We start from the raw sequence: 22,843 nt of genomic DNA, 5'->3' as shown, positions 1-22,843 counted from the left end.
CTAGGAGAATCGTGTGTTCTCAATTTGATTATTTTCTTTCATTGATATCAGAGCCTATGGTTTACTTATTTCCTAGTCGCAATCTTCTTCCTCAAAAACCAATATTGCAGGAGATGTATTTATTACTTGTTGATTTATACGAAACAACACAATAAATTAAATTGTTGTTGAAGCATGATTTATTTGGCTTTAATTATTATCCAACATGTGTAGTTTACTGAATTAAGAGAAAATTAGTTTTAATTATTTAGTTTAGTGATTCAAGTTATTACTGGATCTTTTAAAAAATAAGAAACAAATGAGACCATTAAAAGATGTTATTGTTTGACGAAGTACAGTAATTGAGATGAACTCTTGATGATTAGAATAGAAAAAGAAGAAGGAGAAGAAGATCTTGAGAATTAGAGAATTCTATATTCATTAGAATTGAATCAGTTGTTACAATGAGCTGATCATTACAACTTATATAGGTGCTTTGCCCTCCATAATCCTAACTAACTATTAACTAATTTAACAAACTCCTAACCAATTAGTTAATCCTACAGTTATATCTAATTACACATAGACCCTTTAGGACTTTCAGTAACTCTTTCTTCAACATTCCCTCTCAAGTTAGGTACTGCAAATATGTTTTGTATACCTAACTTGGAACTCAAAAACTCATGTTGCACTTTGGATAATACTTTTGTTAATATATCAGCAGGATGCTCACTTGTAGGAATGTAGTTAGTTGAAATCAGTCCTTGAATAACCTTTTCCCTAATGAAATGACAATCAATTTCAATGTGTCTAGTCCTTTCATGGTACACTGGATTTGCAGATATTTGTATTGCAGCCTTGCTATCACTACACCTTGACAGAAGAGTAACATCAATACCAAGTTCCTTTATTAGCCCAACTATCTAAACTATCTCTGCCACAGTGGAAGCTAAGCTTCTGTATTCTGCTTCAGCTGAGCTCTTGGAGACAGTTGTTGTTTCTTAGACTTTCAAATGATGAGAGAATCTCCCATTTTTATTGCATAACCTACTGACTTTCTAGAGTTAGGACATGCAACCCAGTCTACATCACAGTAGGCTTCTATCACATTGTTCTTATTACTGGATAGTAAGACCCCTTGGCCTGGTTATTTTTTCAGATACTTAGACTATTCTGAGTACTGCTTCCATATGAGACAGCTTGGGAGCTTGTAAATATTTACTTAGATTATGAACGGAAAATGAGATATCAGGTCTAGTCATGGTAATATATAGAAGTTTAGCTATGAGTCTTTGATAAGATCCTTGATCAGCCATAGGTTTTGCTTGATTAGTCCCTTTGAAAACATGATCATCATACTCCTTAGTTGGTAACTTCACATTAATATCCATAGGAGTCATAGCAGGCTTTGCAGCTCCAAGGCCAGTTTCAGAAATCAATTCTAATGCATACTTCCTTTGATGCATTAGAATTCCTTCCTTGGACCTAGCAAATTCAATAGCAAGAAAATACCTTAACTCTCCCAAGTCCTTTATTTTAAATGCTTTCTGTAATGTATCTTTGGTTTTTTCAATCAGCTTGAGATTGTCACCTGTAATAAGCATGTCATCCACATAGACTAAGACAATGGTTATACCTTTTGTGCTCCTTTTAGTAAACTGAGAATGATCATATTGACTTTGTTGAAACTTGAACTTCAACAGTGCTTTAGTTAACTTAATATTCCACTGCCTAGGTGCTTGTTTTAATCCTTACAAAGATTTCTTGAGCCTGCATACTGCCTTATTCTCCCCCTGATTCTGAAATTCTTGAGGTAGATCCATATAAATCTCATCAAACAAATCACCTTGTAGAAAGACATTAAAGACATCCATTTGATGAAAGAAGACACCTATTACCTAGGGTATGAACACATTGGATTGGAGTTTTATTTTTACATGTGGTCCCATTGTCTATGTGACATTATTTTCTATAAGTTGGTGTACTTGCATGATATATAAAATTGTTATGTTGTATTTTTTATTAAATAAATAAATAAATAAATATATATATATATATATATATATATATATAATTTTATTGTTAATATTCAATTTAGGTAATTCTAGACAAGTGTTGGGTTCTTTCACCCACACGCCAATCATGATTTATTCAGCGTAATTTCGTTCTTGAAATTTATGGATTTAAGTTCATGATGAGTTCTTGAAGTTTATTAAGTTTTGAAGTAAGATTCTGCTTAAGTCAACTTTAAACGACCATATCTCTTAGAATATTAATAGTTACGTGAGACATAACCTATCCAATTAAAGGTAATTGAATCTACTTTCCAACCCCACCAATTTCACGTCAATCCAATATCTGAGTAAAAAGTTATGACTATTTTAGTAACCTATACAGTGCTGTTACGAATTAACCGACGGGAAAATATTGAAAATAATCGGTTTTTGTCTTTTTACCTCCAAGAAAACCATCAACGAATTTCTTGACTAATAAAAAGCTCAAAACAATCAGATTTTCATCTTCACTCATGAAAATCATAATTTTTGGCTATAGAGATTTTAAGAAACTAACTCGAGAATCTCAAGAAAGGTCTTCTTGATTGTTTACCTTCAAGCTAGGGTTTCAAGGCTTCTAATCAAGTTCTTCTTCAAGATTCTTAAAGATTCTTCAAGATTCTTCAATAATCTTGTTCTTCTAGGTATGTAAGGCTATCATAGTGTTGGACTAGTTCGTCCTCACACCCTACATCTACTTTCAGATCAGTAAAAGAGTAATCTAGGAAACTTTCCCTAGATTTGAGTATTCTTGAGATAAGTTGATTTTGAGTTCTTGAATTCACGTTTCTTTTAAAAGTTATATTCCTAATTATCGAATAGCTATATTGTTATTGAGATCCTTCATATCATGAATCATAACTCTTGAATTCATAATTCAAATTCAAGAGAGAGTTAAGAGTAGAGTTCAAGGAAGCCTTTGAGTTCAATTGTGAATCCTTTGAGATCAACTATCGATTTGAACTAAGTTTTGAGGAAGTAAGTCAGAGAATGAGAAGAGTCACATACATGAGTTTCATAATGTTATGTAGACCTACGAGTCAAGTCGTTCATGCCCATAAATTCCGCATGAACTCCAGAAGTTGAGTATCTTTGAGAGGAGTAGTATCTTCAAGTTCTAAGTCTTGAGTATTGAGTTCCTAATCCCCTTTGAGATTATATTTCTAAGCATGGGACTATTACATGTTACCCATAAAGTCTTTGAGTTGAATTGTTCATGCCCATAATTCCGCATGAATCCTATAAGTCGAGCAGTCTTGAGAAGAGAAGTATCTTTGAGTCTTTGAGTTGAGTCGTTCATGCTTATAATTCCGCACGAACCCTCTGAGTTGAGCATTCTTGAAATTAGTAATATCATTGAAGTTCTTGAGTTCCAAGTATTTGAGTTCTATCTATGGTTATTGAAAACCTTGCATTGAGTAGTTCATGTCCATAATTCGGTATGAACCATATTTTAAGAAGTCTTTTACAAACGTTTTAACTTTGTTTTAAGACTTAAGTTTTGAGTTCAGTAAAGAGTAAAGAGTAAAGTTTGAAGTCTTTTTCTTCAAAAGTATATGGGGACTAAGTATTCCCAAAGAGTTTATAAATGTTTTCACATTTAAATAAGAACGGAAACTGAGATTTCCAAAGGGCCTTCGGGCTAGTTTTCAGAAAAGAGTAATAGCTTTCTAAATGAAGCAAGCAGGGAAACTGAGATTTCCAAGATAGCCTTTGAGCTAAGTTTTTGAGCAATTATCTCAAATCAGCAGAAAGAAGTATGTTTTTAAAACATAAGAGCTAGTATATTTTTGGGAGTAGTATTGAGCACCGATATGGGGGAGAGTTTAGACAACTCACAGCCTCCATAAACCATGTAGCCACCATGGGTAGAAAAGGGTCATACTTTTTAGATGAACCTTTTTCGAAATAGACTAGTGGATCCATTAGGCAGTTCAGGTCCTATACCTTTGGCCGGGTATAGGATGCGCTGGCAGCGTGAGGTAGATCGCTGTATCATCACTATAGCTCTTATGTGATGGTTGTCGGTTAGAGAAACTCCCACAGAAGTTATTGTATTTTTATATACATCAGTTTATTGTATTTTTATATACATTTCAGAGTTATGTTGTATCCTTGCATACACACAGATTTGACAGCATGTTTTTAAACAGTTTGTTTCTTTATATTGCACTTGTTTTAAATTGCTTTATATTGAAATGAGTTCAGTCATATTTAGTTGAGTATTCAAAGTTGAGTATCCAGAGTTGAGTATCCAGAGTCGAATATCATATCTTTGAGTCGAATATCATATCCTTGAGTTGAGTATCTAATCTCTGAGTTGAGTATCTTATCCTTGAGTACTTCTGAGTTGAGTAAGTTTGAGTAGTTTGGAGTATTCCTTGAGTTGAGTAAGATTGAAAAGAGGCAAGTATGTTTCCTTTTTATCAAGTTTCAAGCTTATGTTTATGTTTTAGAATTCCCCTTACATGCTCGTACATTCCACGTACTGAGCCATTTGGCCTGCATCTTTTCATGATGCAGACACAGGTATTCAGGATCATCAACAGGAGCTTCGTTGATACATCCGAGAGTTCGAGTTAGCTATGGTGAGCCTCATTGCTTCCGGAGGATTCCATTTACTTTCAGTTGTTAGGAGGTCGTGGGTATTGTCCAGACTTCCATCATTGTCATTTAGAGGCTTCATAGATAGACAGTAGAGTTTTAGAAGTCTTCATTTATTTTGTTAAATGTTTTAAAGACTAAAGTTGCCTTTTTATGGCGAGTTGTATATATTTTATTATACATAGTTTTCTTTGGACTTAAAGTTTGTATTTAAGTCTTATGAACTTTTATTTCAGTTTTTAAGCTTTGTATTCTTGAATCAGTTTTCCACTTGTAGTCAGCCAGGATGAGGGTTCGCTTGGGGACTAGCAATGGTCTTCGAGTGCCGGCCACGTCCAGGGTGTAGGCTCGGGTCGTGACAGTTTAGTTGATTGTAGTGTCTTTTCTAGATTCTTATGTGGCTAGTTAATTGTAGTATACTTTCTAGTTTCGCATGTGGCTATCTATTTTGTTGTCTAGCTCATTTATATTTTGACGATTACCATGAACCAACGGTATTGTGTTCTTATACTTACTTTTCTTTATTCTCCTTTCACTATTTTTTATTCTTTCATTATTGAATATTCTTTAAGCCTCTCAAACGTTCAAATATTCTACATTATGTGATATCTATTGTTGCGTGTTTATAAAAAGATAAATTTGTTTTTGGTGTCTTATTAAAATTTCAAGCACTAAAACTAATCAACACTATTTTAATATTATTTATTAACTTATCAAATTCATCGCTACACTATTTTAATATCATCATATTTTTAAAATTTTGAGTCATGTTTTATTATTCAAACTTTATATTATATAATTTTCATCGAAAATTTACATTATTTGCATTCTTACTTCATAATGTCTACATATATCCTGCCTCTCCAGACCTCATTTGTAGGATTACACTAGTATATTATAATTATTCAATTTATATTTATATCAACTAAAAAAATAGGGCCTCTTTATAATATTTGGATTTAGGTCCCCAAACTTGTTGAGACGGCCCTGGGGGTTATGTTCTCATAGGTACAATTTTAGACTATGCATTTATAATGTAATTTGTGTTTGATAGCATGTGATTATGTTATCGACTAGTAAAACAAATAGAATGGATCTTGGAAGAATGGTGTGTGCATGATTAATTTTCTTTTTCAGCTTCTTATTTTACTTTTATTTTTATGAGCTTATTATAGCTTTATTCTACATATCAAGATTCAATTTATTATCTGCGTGGACTTTTGATTTGCCCCCCCCCCCCCCCCCCCCCCCCCCTTTGTTANCCCCCCCCCCCCGCCCCCCCTCCCCCTTTGTTAGTTGCTTTTGCATTTAAAGTTATATATTTTTTAATATATTGTGTGTACAGTATCACGTTGGATATTCATCTACGACACTAAACTGTATGGGTATATTCTTGAAATACAAATGTAGTCGAAAGATCGAAAAAAGGGAGTTGGACAATCAAATTGAATCTTAAAAAAATTCTTAGTGTTACATCGTTTATTTTTGACATTTTAACATGCCTTGGTCCACAATTTCATCCATTATTTTTATTAGTATTATTTTTTTAAACTTAAACTTCTAGTTGATAATTTCTAATACTTTGTAGGATTTAGAAGTTGTTGTGGAAATATATTTTGCATAAGGAGAAGATGGAAGCATGTTTTGCTGAGCGCGAGAAAGACTGCCTAATGATTAATGGAAAGAGGGTTCTTTCTTTCTTTACAGTAATGATTGAAGAAGGTTTCTTAGAAGTTTTGGTAAAGTGTGGTTCTTTGTGTATGCTTGTTTCCTCAACTTAGTTTAAATTAGCATTCTACTTGTTGATGTGAACTTTTGAGACTTATTGAAGTCACTGTCACATTTAAATGACAAAGTGTACACGAATATATTGCTTAATAGAGGGTGGGGGGTACGTTGGAAAAATTCCTAATTACAATAAGGTTTTTTCTCTTTCATGATTTTGTTTGGCATCATGATCACTATCCTGTTTTAAAAGGCCACTTTCAGTTTTCAAAGATGAAATGTTTCATGTTTGTAAAATTAAGAAAGAAAAAATTGTTTATAAACAATTGTACAACCCAAAACCCAAAAGATATGGTCGTAAACTTGTTGTTTTAGCTTAGCATTTGAGTTATGTATTAATATGTGGTATTTCTTAGTTTTAATTTTAGCAAAAGAATTGTAGTTCTTTCCTCCAAAGTTTGCTAAATCAGTTTCACATCTGATTGATCGAGAAATCAATCTGGAGGACTCATGTAGACTATTATGGAGGGTAACAGTGTCTAATCATAACGGTTCACTTGCTATTAAACAAGGATGGCCAGAGTTTTCATCAAAACATGATGTGAAAGTGGGCGAATTCATAGTGTTTCACTTTGTTCCGAGTGATGAACACTTCATTGTTCAAATATTTGGAACAAGCGGTTGTGAAAAGAGGACTTATCCAAAAGCAATTAGCCTGGTCGTTGAGTTGCATCAAATAAAATATAATCATGGTAAACCAACAGAGGACAATCATGGTATGTTTTCTGTTCACAACAAATTAATTGGTAGGATTTTTTTTGTTTATGTTGTGTTGTCTTAAATTAAACTTCTGTGCTTTGGCTGCCTTTCAACATTTTCTTACTGTCATTTTTTTGTTGTTGTTATGTAATGAAAAAGTCACCGAAAGTGAGCCTGCTGGTTCAAGAGACACACCATCCCTTAACGCAATCAACTATTCATGTTTGGTAGATGTTGATGGTCGGAATTTTCCGGTAACAATTTATTTAAATATCATTCCTTCTGTCATTTTGGTGGATTGTAATATTCTTGATGTTTGATGGATTCTCTATGAATATTTATCAATTTACATTGCTTGAGTTTCAATATGTTTCAAGCTTAGGGCCTTTGAAGAAGGCTATGTCAACGATGACAATGTTTCTTTAAAACTAAAGAGAATGACTATGTTCTCGGATTGAGGATGTCCTTGTTTGATTTTCTCGAAATAGATGAATCAATTCGTTAGTTAGACCTCTCTTTATCATACTTGTTTTTTTTATCAAACCAACTAACTGGTTTCCATTAACTCTTAATTAAGTGTGCAGACATTTTGTTGCCAATAAGAAATATTGCTTCTTCGATTTATAATCTAAAGAGGAAAATTTCATTTAGAAGCATTAATTTTCTTGTGAAGCAAAATCTACGTTTACATTGTTTTTATAAGAGTTCTTTCATCACTTAAACGTACATTACATTGATATTATTGAGTTTCAATTTTTTCTCGTTGAATCTAAACCGCCTTTATGTCTGTGCAAAAATTATCAGAATCCTGGCGAAAATATTTACCCATAAGAGAAAAATTTGGATGGTGGATTGTTTTTCTTCGAGGGACAGATAAAAGAATTTGGCATACCTATTATCATAGTATATCAAAGTTTGAAGTTTTAACAAGTGGATGGGATAAAGTTACTGCAGCTTATGGCATGAATGCGGGAGATAAGTGTCTTTTTCAACTTGTAGATCAACAGGGACATCTATTTGATGTACACAAAATATGAAAGTCCATAAGTGAGATAGCAAAAGAACTATTTTGAGTTGATTACCTTAACCAGTTACAAGACGAATGAAACATAACAGGAGCTATGCCAGTTTTTCATTTATGGTATTTTTACCAACATTTAATTATTGTCGCGATAGGTCATGTATTTTATACTATCATTCAAAAGTTGCAACTGTGACGCTAATACTCTTCAGAAATTATCTTTTCATCATACACAAACTTGAAACTTGTCGTCCCTGTTAAGACATGATCATGGTAACCTGTTCAGAAATTTTTGCAACTCAGATGTCTGCAATATTATATTCTGAGGTTCAATTTCAAGTAAACATGAATTGCTTGTCAGAATTTATGTTTTTTCTGTTCTTAAGCTCACATATGCACGGTAATCCTATCCTATAAAGTGAAACAACATAAACATAGTATTTAGAGGTATGTGAGACTTTCATAATGTTGGGATCGTTCACCCACGTGCCAAACATATTTATTTCAGCGTGAAGTCATCCTAAAATGATTGGAAGTTTGAATGTTCTTGAATTGCTTTCGTTCTTGAATTTAGGTTGAGATTGAGGAGTTTCTTGAGGTTTTAGTGTTGTTTCCTAGAGTTGTTTGAGTTAAATTCTTATGTACATTTACTGGGTATTTGAATCTAAAGAGGAATTGAGAAACAAATTTGAATTTAGGTGAATTGAGGTTGAAAAACGAAGAAGGAACAAGTTGGGTAAATCTGGGTACCAAGTCCACGACGCGGACCTGTTCCTCAGGATAGGAAATTTTTCTATGCGTCACGGATCATTCTGCTTCAAAAGAAATTTCGCAACTAAATATTTAAATGCATCTCTGCATCGCAGACTTGCTTCCAGATAGTGATTTCTTGGTCGTTTCTCATGTTTAACTATCAAAAGACACTCCAAAACATCATGAGATCTTTCCTATCACAAATCACAATCCATGAATCTATAAATTCAAATTCAAAGAAAGTTAAGAGCCAAGTCAAGAGAAGTTCATAGAGTTTTCCAAAAGTCTTTTACAAATATTTTAACTTTATTTTAAGACATAAGTGTTGAGTTGAGTAAAGAATAAAGATTGAAGTTCATTTCTTCAAATGAGTATATCAGGACTATGTATTTCCAAAGAGTAAAATATTTTCACATTTAAACAAGAAAGGAAACAGAGATTTCCAAAAGAGCCTTTGAGCTAGTTTTCAGTAAAGAATAAATGCTTTCACAATTAAGCATGTGAGGAAACACTAATTTCCAAGAGAGCCTTCGGGCTAGTTTTTGAGTAATTATCTCAAAACACAGAGTTATGTTTTTAAACATAAGAGCTAGCATCATATTTTGAGAGTAGTATTGAGCACTGATATGGGGGAGAGTTCAGACAACTCCTAGCCCCCATAAATCATGTAGCCACCATGGGTAGAAAAAGGGTCATACCTTTTAGATGATTCCTTAGTGCTATTTAGCATAGACTAGTGGATCCACTTAGTAGTCAGGTTTTATACCCTCGGCAAAGTATAGGACGACCCTGGCAGCGTGAGACAAAACATTGTATCATCACAATAGATGTTAAGTGATGGTTCTCGGTCAGAGAAACTCCCACAGAAGTATTTTGTATTACTATATACACATAGTTACTTATATTTTTATATACATCCAGAGTTTATATTATATCTTTGCATACACTCAGAGTTACTATTGTATTTCTAAATATACAAAGTTGTTATCCATGTTTTAAAGCTTTTCTTTAAATTGCACATATTTATACTACTTTATATTGAAATGAGTTTAGTTCAGTTCAGTTGAGTTTAGACCATGTTTGTTCTTTCAGTTCTTTTTTCAAGCTTATGTCTTGTTTTAGAATTGCCCTTGTATGCTCGTACATTCAATGTACTGATTCCAGTTGGCCTGCATCAATTTATGATGAAGATTTAGGTAACCAAGATCAGCATCCAGCGCATCATTGATCCAGTTGAGCTTCAGAGTTATTGGTGAGCCTCCTTGCTTTCCGGAGGACCCCCTTTTCATTACTTTATCATTTTAGTTCATTAGGATGTCGTGGGTCTTGTCCTGACATCCATCTCAGTTGTTAGAGGCTTCATAGACAGTTAGTTGATGTTTGTTCTTGAGTCATTCCATTCATATTTTGATGTTTCTTTATCTATTGAGATTTCAGTTTACTTTTTTTTAAAAAGTATTTTTAGCATGAGTAAATCTTCCGCTAAGAGTTAAGCTAGGCCAAGGGTTCACTTGGGGCCAGCAATGGTTCTCCAGTGCCGGTCCCGCCCAGGGTGTAAGCTCGGGGCATGACAAACTTGGTATTATAGCACAGAGTTCAAGAGTCCTAGGGAGTCTATGAAGCCATGTCTGTAGAGTCCTAATTATCAGTGTGAAGAGCGCCACATCTATAATTAGGAGGCTGCAACATTTTAGGAACTATCTCACTTCTTTCATACTTATTTCATGCGATATCATTCATTTCTTTACTATTTCTTTCTAACTCGTGCTTGCCGTAACTGATTGTGAGTTGGGCTATAGTCAAGAGTGCTTTCATGGGGAATTTCTTTCCCCGTGAGCTGAGAGAGGCAAAGGTACGAGAGTTCCTCACACTTAAGTAGGATTCTTTGAGCACTCTTGAGTATAGTCTAAAGTTCACCAAACCTTCATGCTATGCTCTGGAGATGGTTGCTGACATGAGAAGCATGATGAGTTTGTTTATTGCTGGGTTGTCTCATTTTTCTAGTAGGGAAGGTAGGGTAGCTATGTTGATAGGAGATATGGACATAGCAAGGCTAATGATCCATGTACAAAAGGTTGAGTAAGAGAAGCTAAAAGATAGAGAGGGGTTTCAAAATAAGAGATCTAACACAGGGAATGAGTCTGGGCAGCAGAAGAGTAATGCCAACCGGTCATCTTTCCAACAAAAATAAAAGGGACCTGCTCCATCATATGCTAGTGCACCTGCACGAAGGAACAAAGGTGAGTATAATAGTAAGGGTTTCAAAGCTAGACCTGCCCATTCTCAAGGTAGTATGGCATAAAGGGGTAGTAAACCTCCTGCATGTGCTAAGTGTGGTAGGAGCCACTCAGGGATGTGTCATGATGGCTCCACTGGTTGCTTTAAGTGTGGCCAGAACGGTCATTATATGCGATAGTGTCCTAAGAACAAGCAGGGTAACGGTAATGGGGACAATAGAGCCTAGTCTTCTTCAGTTTCTCCACCAGACAGAGGAGCTACTTCAGGGGAAGGCGTAGGAGGAAACCGCCTTTATGCTATCACTAGTCGCCAAGAGCAAGAGGATTCTCCAGATGTTGTCACTAGTATGATCCAAGTCTTTAACTTTGATGTTTATGAATTGCTAGATCCAGGAGCGATTTTATCCTTTGTAACTCCTTATATTGCGATGAATTTTGATGTTCTTCTTGAAAAACTTAGTGAGCCCTTCAGTGTTTCTACGCCTGTTGGTGAGTCTATTCTAGTAGAGAGAGTCTATCGTGATTGTACCATTTTCGTCAATCACAAGAGCACCATGGTTGATTTAGTTGAGTTAGACATGGTAGATTTTGATTTCATTCTTGGTAGGGACTGACTTCATGCCTGTTATGCCTCAGTTGATTGTAGAACTCGAGTTGTCAAGTTCCAGTTTCCTAATGAGGAAGTTATAGAGTGGAAGAGTAGCTCAGCAGTGCCTAAGGGGCGTTTTATTTTGTACCTTAAGGCAAGAAAATTAGTTTCCAAGGGGGATGTCTATCACTTAGTCTAAGTTAATGACTCTAGTGTTGAGATACCTCTTATTCAGTCATTTTCAGTGGTAAGTCATTCCAGATGATCTTCCCGGAGTCCCTCCTGAGAGAGAAATAGACTTCAACATAGATATTCTTCCTGATACTCATCCTATCTCTATTCCGCCATATAGAATGGCACCATTAAAGTTGAAAGATCTCCTAGAGAAAGGTTTTATTCGACCAAGTGTCTCACCTTGGGGTGCTCTGGTCTTATTTGTGAGAAAGAAAGATGGTTCCCTTAGAATATGTATAGATTAACGTCAGTTGAACAAGGTTACCATCAAGAATAAGTATCCTCTTCTAAGAATTGATGACCTTTTCGATCGGCTTCAGGGTGCCACTTGTTTCTCTAAGATTGACATCAGATCTGGCTACAATCATTTAAGAGTAAGGGAATGTGATATTCCAAAGACAACTTTCAGGATCCGTTATGGTCATTATGAGTTTCTAATCATGTCGTTCGGTTTAACTAATGCACATGCAGCGTTCATGGACCTTATGAATAGAGTATTCAAGCCTTATTTAGATATGTTTGTTATTGTATTCGTTTATGACATACTAATCTATTCGAGAAATGAGAAAGATCATGCTAGCCATCTCAGGATAGTTCTCCAAACTCTAAAGGATAGGAGTTGTATGCTAAATTCTCTAAGTGTGAGTTTTGGCTTGAGTCTGTGGCATTCTTAGGCCACATTATTTCCGGTGATGGAATTAAAGTTAATACTCATAAAATAGAGGCAGTGCAGAATTGGCCTAGACCCACACCTCCTACTGATATTAGGAGTTTCCTGGGATTGGTTGGATATTATAGAAGGTTCATAGAGGGGTTCTCATCTATTTCATCCCCTTTGACCAAGTTGATTCAGCAGACAGTTAAGTTTCAATGGTCTGAAGCTTGTGAGAAAAGCTTTTAGGAATTAAAAAAATGGTTGACTATTGCCCCAGTATTGACCTTACAAAAAGGGACGTAAGGCTATGTTGTATATTGTGATGCGTCTAGAGTTGGTTTGGGTTGTGCTTTAATGCAGAATGGCAAAGTTATAGATTATGCCTCCAGACCGTTGAAAGTTCACGAGAATAATTATCCAACCCATGACTTATGGTTGGTTGTCATAGTATTTGCTTTGAAAATATGGCGTCACTATATTTATGGTGTTCATGTGGATGTGTTCACCGATCACAAGAGCCTTCAATATGTGTTTAGTCAAAAAGAGCTTAACCTCAGACAATGACGGTGGTTAGAGTTACTCAAGGAATACGATATGAGTGTCCTCTATCACCCAGATAAGGCTAATGTTGTTGTTGATGCCTTGAGCAGGTTGTCTATGGGTAATACCACCCATGTTGAGGAAGAAAAGAGAGAGTTAGCGAAAGATGTGTACAGACTTGCACAATTAGGAGTTCGATTAATGGATTCCACGTAAGGAGGAGTAGTTGATGAATGAGGCTGAATCATCTTTAGTTTTATAAGTGAAAGAGAATCAAGACCAAGATCCCATTTTGCTTAAATGGAAGTCAAATGTTCATAAGCAAAAAGTAATGGCTTTTGAACAAGGGAGAGATGGTGTATTGAGGTAACAAGGTAGATTGTGTGTACCAAGGGTGGATGAACTCCAAGAGAGGATCATGGAGGAAGCTCATAGCTCTAGATATTTTATTCATTCGGGTTCCACAAAGATGTATAGTGATCTAAGAGAGGTTTATTGGTGGAGTAGTATGAAGAAGGGCATTACAGAGTTTGTTGCTAAGTGTCTGAATTTCTAACAAGTTAAAGTAGAGCACCAGAGGCCTGGTGGTTTGGCTAAGAATATAGAACTACTGGAATGGAAGTGGGAGATGGTTAATATTGATTGCATTTCTGGGTTGCCACGTCTCACATGCAACATGATTCTATTTGGGTGATTGTTGATAGAATGACAAAATCAGCCCACTTTTTGCCAGTAAAGACTACCCATTCAGAGGAGGACTATACCAAGTTGTATCTTCAAGAGGTAGTTAGACTTCATGGGGTGCCAGTTTTGATTATTTCATACAGAGGTGCGCAATTTACTACACAATTTTGGAAGTCATTCCAGAAGGGCCTGGATTCAAAGGTGAACTTAAGTACTGCTTTTCATCCTCAGACATATGGTCAAGCAGAGCGCACTATTCAGAATCTAGAAGATATGTTGAGGTCCTGTGTGATTGATTTCAAGGGTAATTGGGATGATCACCTACCTCTCATTGAGTTTGCTTACAACAATATTTACCATTCTAGCACCCAAATGGCTTTTTATGAAGATCTTTATGGGAGAATATGTAGATCTCCTATTGGATGGTTTGAAGTTGGCGAAGTTGGGTTGATAGGACCATACCTAGATCATCAAGCTATAGAGAATGTGAAAGTTATTCAAGAGAGGTTGAAAACAGTGCATAGTCATCAAAAATCCTATACAGATGTTTGGAGAAGGGACATAGAGTTCGAAGTACATGATTGGGTTTACTTGAAAGTTTCACCCATGAAAGGTGTTATGAGATTTGGCAAGAAGGGGAAACTTAGTCCCCGATATATTGGTTCTTACATATATCCAAGAGGATTGACAATTTAGCTTATGAGTTGGAGCTACCACAAGAGTTAGCAGCGGTTCATCTGGTATTTCACATCTCCATGTTGAAAAAGTTCATGGGTGATCCTTCACTTATCATACCTACTGAAGATACTGGTATCAAGGATAGCTTGTCATATGAGGAGATTCCTATTCAGATTCTAGATCGCCCAGTTTGCAAGTTGAGGACGAAAGAAGTAGCATCAGTCAAAGTTCTGTAGAGAAATCAGTTTGTTAAGTAAGTTACTTGGGAAGCTGAGGAGGATACGAACAAGAGATACGCACATCTCTTCGAATCCGGAGAAGTTCTAAATTAAGGTACTAATCCTTTTCTTGGCTTTTATTTTAAGTTGGCATGTTGTATTAACATTTTGCTTGCTGGGTGTTTGAGCTAGATGTTAGATGTTACGCCCTTAGCCTGCTAATTTTGATCTCATTCAAGGACGAATGTTCCCAAGGGGGAGATATTGTAACACCCCACTACTAGAAAGACTTGGAATTAGAAAGAAACCATTTTTCGAAATAATCAAATTTGGAAAGTTTGACAAAGCTAAGTTATATATGAGTTTTGGACCAACTTCAAACGACCATAACTCCTAGCTCAAGATGAGTTAGGTGTGCTACAAGATATTGTAGGAAATATCTTTGAATTATATTTCCAACGCTGCCGGGTTTTCTTAGTTTCGAGTTCGTATGAGGGAGATATGCCTATTTGAAGTTGGGTAGTATAGATAAGGAAACTCAAAACCGGATTTTAAAGGGGTGTATTTTGGTCTTTTCATTACCCAATTAATTAAATCCATTTTTAGTAAATTATTTGGGGTCTAAACTTAGTATGTTCAGTTTATGCACTCAAATATTTCACACTAGGGTTTTTAGAGGAAGAACTCAAGAGGAGAAAAGGCAAGTGTTCTTGGACATTTCTTGCGAAATCGAAATTGTTTCGCCAAGGGTTGATCCCTAAAGAGGTATGTGAGACTTTCATAACTTTGGGTCCGTTCACCCATGTGCCAAACATGTTTATTTCAGTGTGAAGTCATCCTAAAAAGATTGGAAATTTGAATGTTCTTGATGTGTATTCTTGAATTGCTTTCGTTCTTGAATATTGGGTTGAGATTGAGGAGTTTCTTGAGGTTATATTATTGTTTCCTTTAGTTGTTTGAGTTAGATTCTTGTGTACATTTACTGGGTATCTTAATCTAAAGAGGAATTGAGAAAACAAATCGAATTTAGGCAAATTGGGGTTGGAAAATGAAGAAGGAACAAGTCGGGCAAATCTAGGTACCAGGTCCGCGTTGCGGACCTGTTCCTCAGGATAGGAAATTTTTCTCAGTGTCATGGAGCGATCACAGACCCTTCTGCCTCAAAATTTATTTCGCGATCAAATATTTTAATGCATCTCCACGTTGTAGACTTTCTTCCAAACAGTGATTTCTTGGTTGTTTCTCATGTTTAACTATCTAAAAACACTCCTAAACATCATGAGATATTTCCTACCACAAATGACAAGCCTTGAATACATAAGTTTGAATTCAAGGAAATTTAAGAGTCAAGTCAACAGAATTTAATAGAGTCTTCCAAAAGACTTTTACAAATGTTTTAAATTTGTTTTAAGACGTGAGTTTTGAGTTGAGTAAAGATCAAAGATTGAAGTTCATTTCTTCAAAAGAGTATATCGGGACTATGGATTCGCAAAGAGTAAAATGTTTTCACATTTAAACAAGAAAGGAAACTGAGATTTCCAAAAGAGCCTTTGAGCTAGTTTTCAGTAAACTGTAAATGCTTTCACAATTAAGCAAGAGAGGAAACACTGATTTCCAAGAAAGCCTTCAAACTGATATTTGAATAATTATCTCAGACTACAAAGTTATGTTTTTAAACATAAGAGATAGTAGCATATTTTGGAAGTAGTATTGAGCACCGATATGAGGGAGAGTTTAGACAACTCCCAGCCCCCACAAACCTTGTAGCCACCATGCATAGAAAATGGGTCATACTTTTAGATGATTCCTTAGTATTTTTATCATAGACTAGTGGATCCACTTAGTAGTCAGGTTTTGTACCCTCGACAAGGTATAGGACGGCTCTGGCAACGTGAGGCAAAACATTGAATCATTACAATAGCTCTTAAGTGATGGTTGTCGGTTAGAGAAACTGCCACATAAGTATTTTGTATTATTATATACACAAAGCTGCTTATATTTTTATCTACATCCAGAGTTATATTGTATCTTTGCATACACTCAAAGTTACTATTGTATTTCTAAATACACAGAGTTGTTATCCATGTTTTAAAGTTTTTCTTTATATTGCACTTATTTATACTTCTTTATATTGAAATGAATTTAGTTGAGTTAAGTTGAGACCAGGTTCTTTTAGTTCCCTTTCCAAGTTTATGTCTTGTTTTAGAATTCCCTGGAATGCTCGTACATTCAATGTACTGATTCCAGTTGGCCTGCATATTTTTATGGTGCAGATTCAGGTAACCAGGATTAGCATCTAGCTCATCGTTGATCCATTTGAGCTTCAGAGTTGTTAATGAGCCTCCTTGCTCTCCGGAATACCCCCTTTTCATTTCTTTATCATTTTTGTTCATTAGGATGTCGTGGGTCTTGTCCTGATATCTGTCTCAGTTGTTAGAGGCTTCATAGACAGTTAGTTGATGTTAGTTCTTGAGTCTTTCCATTCCTATTTTGAAGTTTGAGACTTGAGTTCCATTTTGGCTAGTGAATGTTTCTTTACACATTCTAAGTTATCTATTGAGATTTTAGTTTACTTTTTTTGAAGTATTTTTTATCATAAGTAAGTTTCCGCTAAGAGTTAATCCAGGTCAAAGGTTCGCTTGGGGCCAACAATGGTTCTCGAGTGCCAGTCCCGGCCATGGTGTAGGCTCGGGGCGTGACAACTTCCAACTCTTTTTATTTATTTTTTAAAAGGTATTTTTGTCCTAAAACCTATAGGGAGTCATATAAATCACCCTAAACATGTAGAGAATCAATTATTATAATAAAACCCTCTCATTCACTCCTAAATTCCTACGCTCAAGAACTTCAAGAAATTCTAAGGCTAGGGTTCATATTCCAAGATTTTCCTTCAAGTTTTTTCAAGAACATTGTTCTTTCATGTATGTTAAGCTATCGTAGTGATGGACTGAGTTCGTACTTACTCCGTACATCTACTTTTTATCAGTAAAGAATAATCTAGGGTTATATCCTTAGTTTTGGTAATTCTTGTGATGAGTTTCATTGATGAGTTTTGATTTCTATTTCCTGATTATTGAGTTGCGATATCTTGTATTAATATTATTGAGTTGATTGTTCATGCCTATTTTTCAACATGAACCCTTTTGTTGAGTTATAATTGAGTATTTATTGAGTTATTATTGAGAATCCTTTTTCACCAAACAATGCTCTTAAACAAATTTTCTGAGAAAACACAGATGAGTTTTGAGAAGAGTTTTATACATGATTGAGAAAGAGTATAAGAGAACTACGTATTTCCAAATGTATCATTTTTCATTGAGAAACTTTGATTTCTAAAAAGATTTTATGAGTTCAGAGATATTTCTGAGCAGTTACCTCTTTTAAGAGGTTATTTTAAGCAATACCATAAAACAGAGAAAGAGTATGTTTTATAAATTTGAGCATGAGTATATTATTGGGAGTAGTATTGAGCACCGGTATGTGGATAAGTTCAAACAACTCAAAATCCTCATAAACCATGTCTGCCAACATGGGTAAAGGATCATACTTTTTAGATGAATCCATATGGTTTAGTGGATCCACTTAGTTAAGAGTATCTATACCTCGACATGGTATAGGGTAGTTATGGCAGCGTGGGCGAGATATTGTATCATCACGCAGCTCATAATGATGGTTGTCAGTTAGAAAATCTTTCAAATAGAGTTTAAAATATATTTTTATCATATCATTTAATATGTTGAGTTTAGAGATGAATATGTATGTGTAAAGTTCTAATGATTTTACTCCTTTATTTTCTTTACATTCAGTTGAGTATCTTGCTTCAGCTTCTTCAGTTCTGTTATTTATTTTCCTCAGCTATATTACATACTTGTATATTCAATGTTGTCACGCCGCGAGCCTACAACCTGGACGTGGCCGGTACATGAGAACCATTGATGGTCCCCAAGCCAACCCTTGGCCTGGCTCATACTCAGTGGAAGACTTACTCAACAATATGTGAACTCAAAAGTAAAGGTTTCTGAAAAGTCTCAAAATAATTAGCTCAAAATATATTGAAAACATTCAATTGGACAAAAGAGGCAACTCAAGTCTTGAACATTTACAATTGAAAATGAAACAGACTTCTCAAAACACTACTATCCATGAAGCCTCTAACAACTATTATGGAAGTCGGAACAAGACCCACGACATCCTAATACGACTGAAAGTAATTACGGAACCCTCCAAAGCAAGGAGGCTCACCAAAGCAACTCTGGAACTGCAAGTGGTATCAACGGAGCGTCTGTTGATGGCCCTGATTACCTCTATCTACATAATGAAAGATGTAGGCCAAATAGCGTCAGTACAAGGAATGTACAACAATGTATGGGGGACTCTAAAGCACAGACAAAAGCTTGAACTGATAAAAAGGAAGAACATGCTCACCTCATCTCAACTCAACTCAATTCAAGGATACTCAAGGATACTTAAAGATACTCAAACTCAGAAATACACAAATCAGTTCAATATAATAGCAACAATAAAAATGCATTATAAAGAAAGCTTTTAAAACATTTGATAATAACTTAATGTATTTAAAATAAAATAATAACTCATTTACTCTTTTTTGGGAGAATCTGTAATTGATAACCATTACTATGAGCTATGTGACGATACACTGTCTCGCCCATACTGCCAGAACTGTCCCATACATTGCCGGAGTATAAGACATTCTCAACTAAGTGGATCCACTAAGCTCTGCTCGAAGGCACTTAGGATTCATCTAAAAAGTATGATCTTATACCCATGTTGGCATATATAGTTTATGAGGAATGTGAGTTGTCTTAACTCATCCCCATATCGGTGCACAATATTTCTCCCAAAAATATATATTAATGCTCAATGTTTAAAAACATACTCTTCCTCTGGTTTGAGGTAATTTCTCAAACTATCCTCTTAAAAGAGGTAATTGCTCTTGAAATATCTTTGAACTCATAACTAATTTAGAAATCAAAGTTTTTTTTTTATCAATAAAAAAATTTGAAACTTTTGGGAATACTTAATTCCCTTATACTCTTACTCAATTCATTCATGAAAACTCTTTCTAAAAAATATCAAAATCATATTGTGAAATGATCATTGATGACTCGAAAAGTCATATTGCATACACATCGATGACAAATCTAGATACATGTAACACCTCGGAACTTATCACACCATAATAGAAGAAAAATGGGTGAAGCACGACAGGGTTAACGGATCGTGAATGGAACCACGGTCCGTCGACCAGTCCGTGGTTCACACCTAACTAGAAGTGGTGGACCACGGGACCCTTCCTGGGACGTGGACCACCACACGAGCCATCGGGAGGCTCAAGAAAGCCAGGCATAACTCACCAGGCTCAGACATCAAACCACGGACCCCTTTACAGGCCATGGTCTTGATGACGGGCCGTGGTGGCTGCCGTGAGGCAAAGCAAGTAGGCCTCTTGCCCAAGTGAAGGACCACGGTGACCTTCATGGTCTGTGATCCTTCACACTGTCCGTGAAATAGATCGTAGAGGGAAGGGCCAAGAACCAATAGCTACTGGCCAACATACTCCGACCCATACAATAGATCGTGGTCCTTCCGACGGGCCATCGTTGCGTCCGTGGTCAATCCCTGACAGATTTTAAATGGGGTCATTTTGGTCTTTTCCCTATGCGTTGGACACTTAAACTACGTCGTTTAACCCCTAAACTACGTAGTTTTGGTCAGTTTGAGCCTAGTAACTTAGTCAGAACTTACCCTAAGCAAATTATTCACCAAAATAATTAAAACTTAGAGCAAAGGAAGAAGAAAGAGGCGCCAGTTTTCCCAAGAACAACCAGCAGGTTTCTTTCAAGTTTCAGCTTGAAATCGAAGGATTTCTTCGTAGATTTCATGACAAGGTATGTGGAATTTTACTAGTGGGTTCCTTTCACCCATTAGGTCCCTAGAATTCAATCAGATTCTTGATTCCCTTTATATTGTTAGACCTAGGGTTTCTTGAACTTTAGAGAATTGTTGTGATTTAGCTATTAGAACATTCCTAATTAGATCTTTCATATTGTTGTAACATTATTGCTTAGTTCCTTGCATGAAATCCAAAACCCTAGTTGTGTAGATTTGTTTAGTTTATGAATTACACTTGCTAGGTCAGTGTATATAGATATACATGCTCTAGTACGAATGTTTCATTATCATTACCTTAATGTTGCATTTTCAGTTAGCATGTCAAAATGTTGAGCTATCCAGTATATTTCAGCTATGTTGTATTGTAGAAATTTCCAATTGGGAGTAGGCTTCATACCGAGTAAGACTAAGGTCAGTCACCCTCATGGTCCCAGAACTACTTACCCCCGTAGGCTTATAAGTCCCATCTGTGTGAATCAGATTAGTGATCACGCCAGTCATGCCTTTATACCCTGGTAAGGTATATTGGGTCCTCTCGATGGGGCATATACATCTGACTCCACATTTTACTCACGTGGTGTTATGTCGGTTATTAGTAGCTCCCATAGTTAGACTCTAGTGCATTGAACAGGTTACCAGTTATATTTCAGTATTTAGTTTCAACATGTTATGTACTTGGTCATTGCACTCGGTTTAGTTCATAATCAATATATTTTAGTATTTTTATCATGTTCAGATTATTTCATTGATCAGTATCCTTTATTCAGTTATATATATATATATATATATATTTGTTCAACTTTATCCTATCATGCATATGGCCAGTACCTTTCAAGTACTGACGCATACTCTGCGCTACATCTTTTCGTGATGTAGGTTTAGGTCCTCAGTATTCAGATCACGTGTAGATCGATTCCCGATCCGTATTCAGCATTATCAGTGGTGAGTCCTCCTACTTATAGGACAATAGACATGTTTCCTATTTCAATCTTCCATTTTAGTTTCAGTTTTTATTAGAGTTAGCTAGGGGCATGTCCCAGCACCTCTAGTCATTTAGAGGCTATTCCATACATAGTTAGATTCAGTTTTCTAGTTTCCCACTCTCCTAATTTGAGGATTCTTTGTGCTTAACCTTGCCATGACTCTTGATAAACATCTTGACATTCTTTGTCACACTTCTAGTTGGTTGAATTTGGTACTGGAGCCTACTTTGTTGATCTTATTGAAGTTGATGTAAAGGTGAGTAGTGCTTTTTCAGACTACTACTAGCTCGAAGGCATTAGCAGGTTTTGGATGGCCGAAAGGACGTGTCAGCCTATTTTCAACTTATATATCTGATCTATCTACAAGTCTCATGCCTTTGAATTAAAGCCATGCTACCATTCGAATCTCTGATCTTGGAAAGATGATCGGGCACTGTTGCAAAATGCGACAAATATGGGTAAGTTCTAGGTTGAGTTTTACTTTGTATAGCTAGAATTGCGTGTTGATAGTTTCGAGACTTGATACATTAACTGCATTTGTAATAAAATATAAAAACTTATCATGGATATTGATCATTTATACACCTTCATGAGCATGTCGTCTAGTTGCAAAAGCAAGAATTTCACAAGAGAGAGAATTGTTTTTGAATCTTGTCACTACAAAAGGAACCCCAATTACCAACAAAAAAATTTGTTGGTAAATTGATCAAATTGGTTGGCAAATTGAGTTACCAACCAAATGCCAACTTATATTATTCTGTTGCTAAAAGGCTCGTCGGTAAATATTACCAACCGATTTTAATTTGTTGGTAAACTTACCAACCAAAAATCAGTTGGTAAACACCCAAAGTTGTTGTTACAAAATTTTGAAACATGGCCCTGAAATTTCTGTTGGTAAATTCACCAACTAATTTTTGGTTAGTATATCGTTAGTACCTTTACTAACGAATTGAAAAGGAGTTAGTAAATTTTTTTCTTCATTATTCAATTCCGTTGGTAATACGTTGGTAATTATAGTAAATTTTTGTTGGTAATTCACCAATAAATTTTAAATACTTTCCGGGAAGTCCCACATTGGGGAGTAAAGCGCTCCATAACAAAGGCAACTCCGTACCCAAGGGGAATCGAACCTGAGACCTCTTGGTTAAGGATGATCCAGTACTTACCACTCCACCACAACCCTTGTTGGTAATATATTTTAAATACGTTAGTATGAT

Source organism: Solanum stenotomum, chromosome 6 (assembly GCF_019186545.1).
Source record: "Solanum stenotomum isolate F172 chromosome 6, ASM1918654v1, whole genome shotgun sequence".
Taxonomy (NCBI): Eukaryota; Viridiplantae; Streptophyta; class Magnoliopsida; order Solanales; family Solanaceae; genus Solanum; species Solanum stenotomum.
This window is presented reverse-complemented; position numbering follows the sequence as displayed.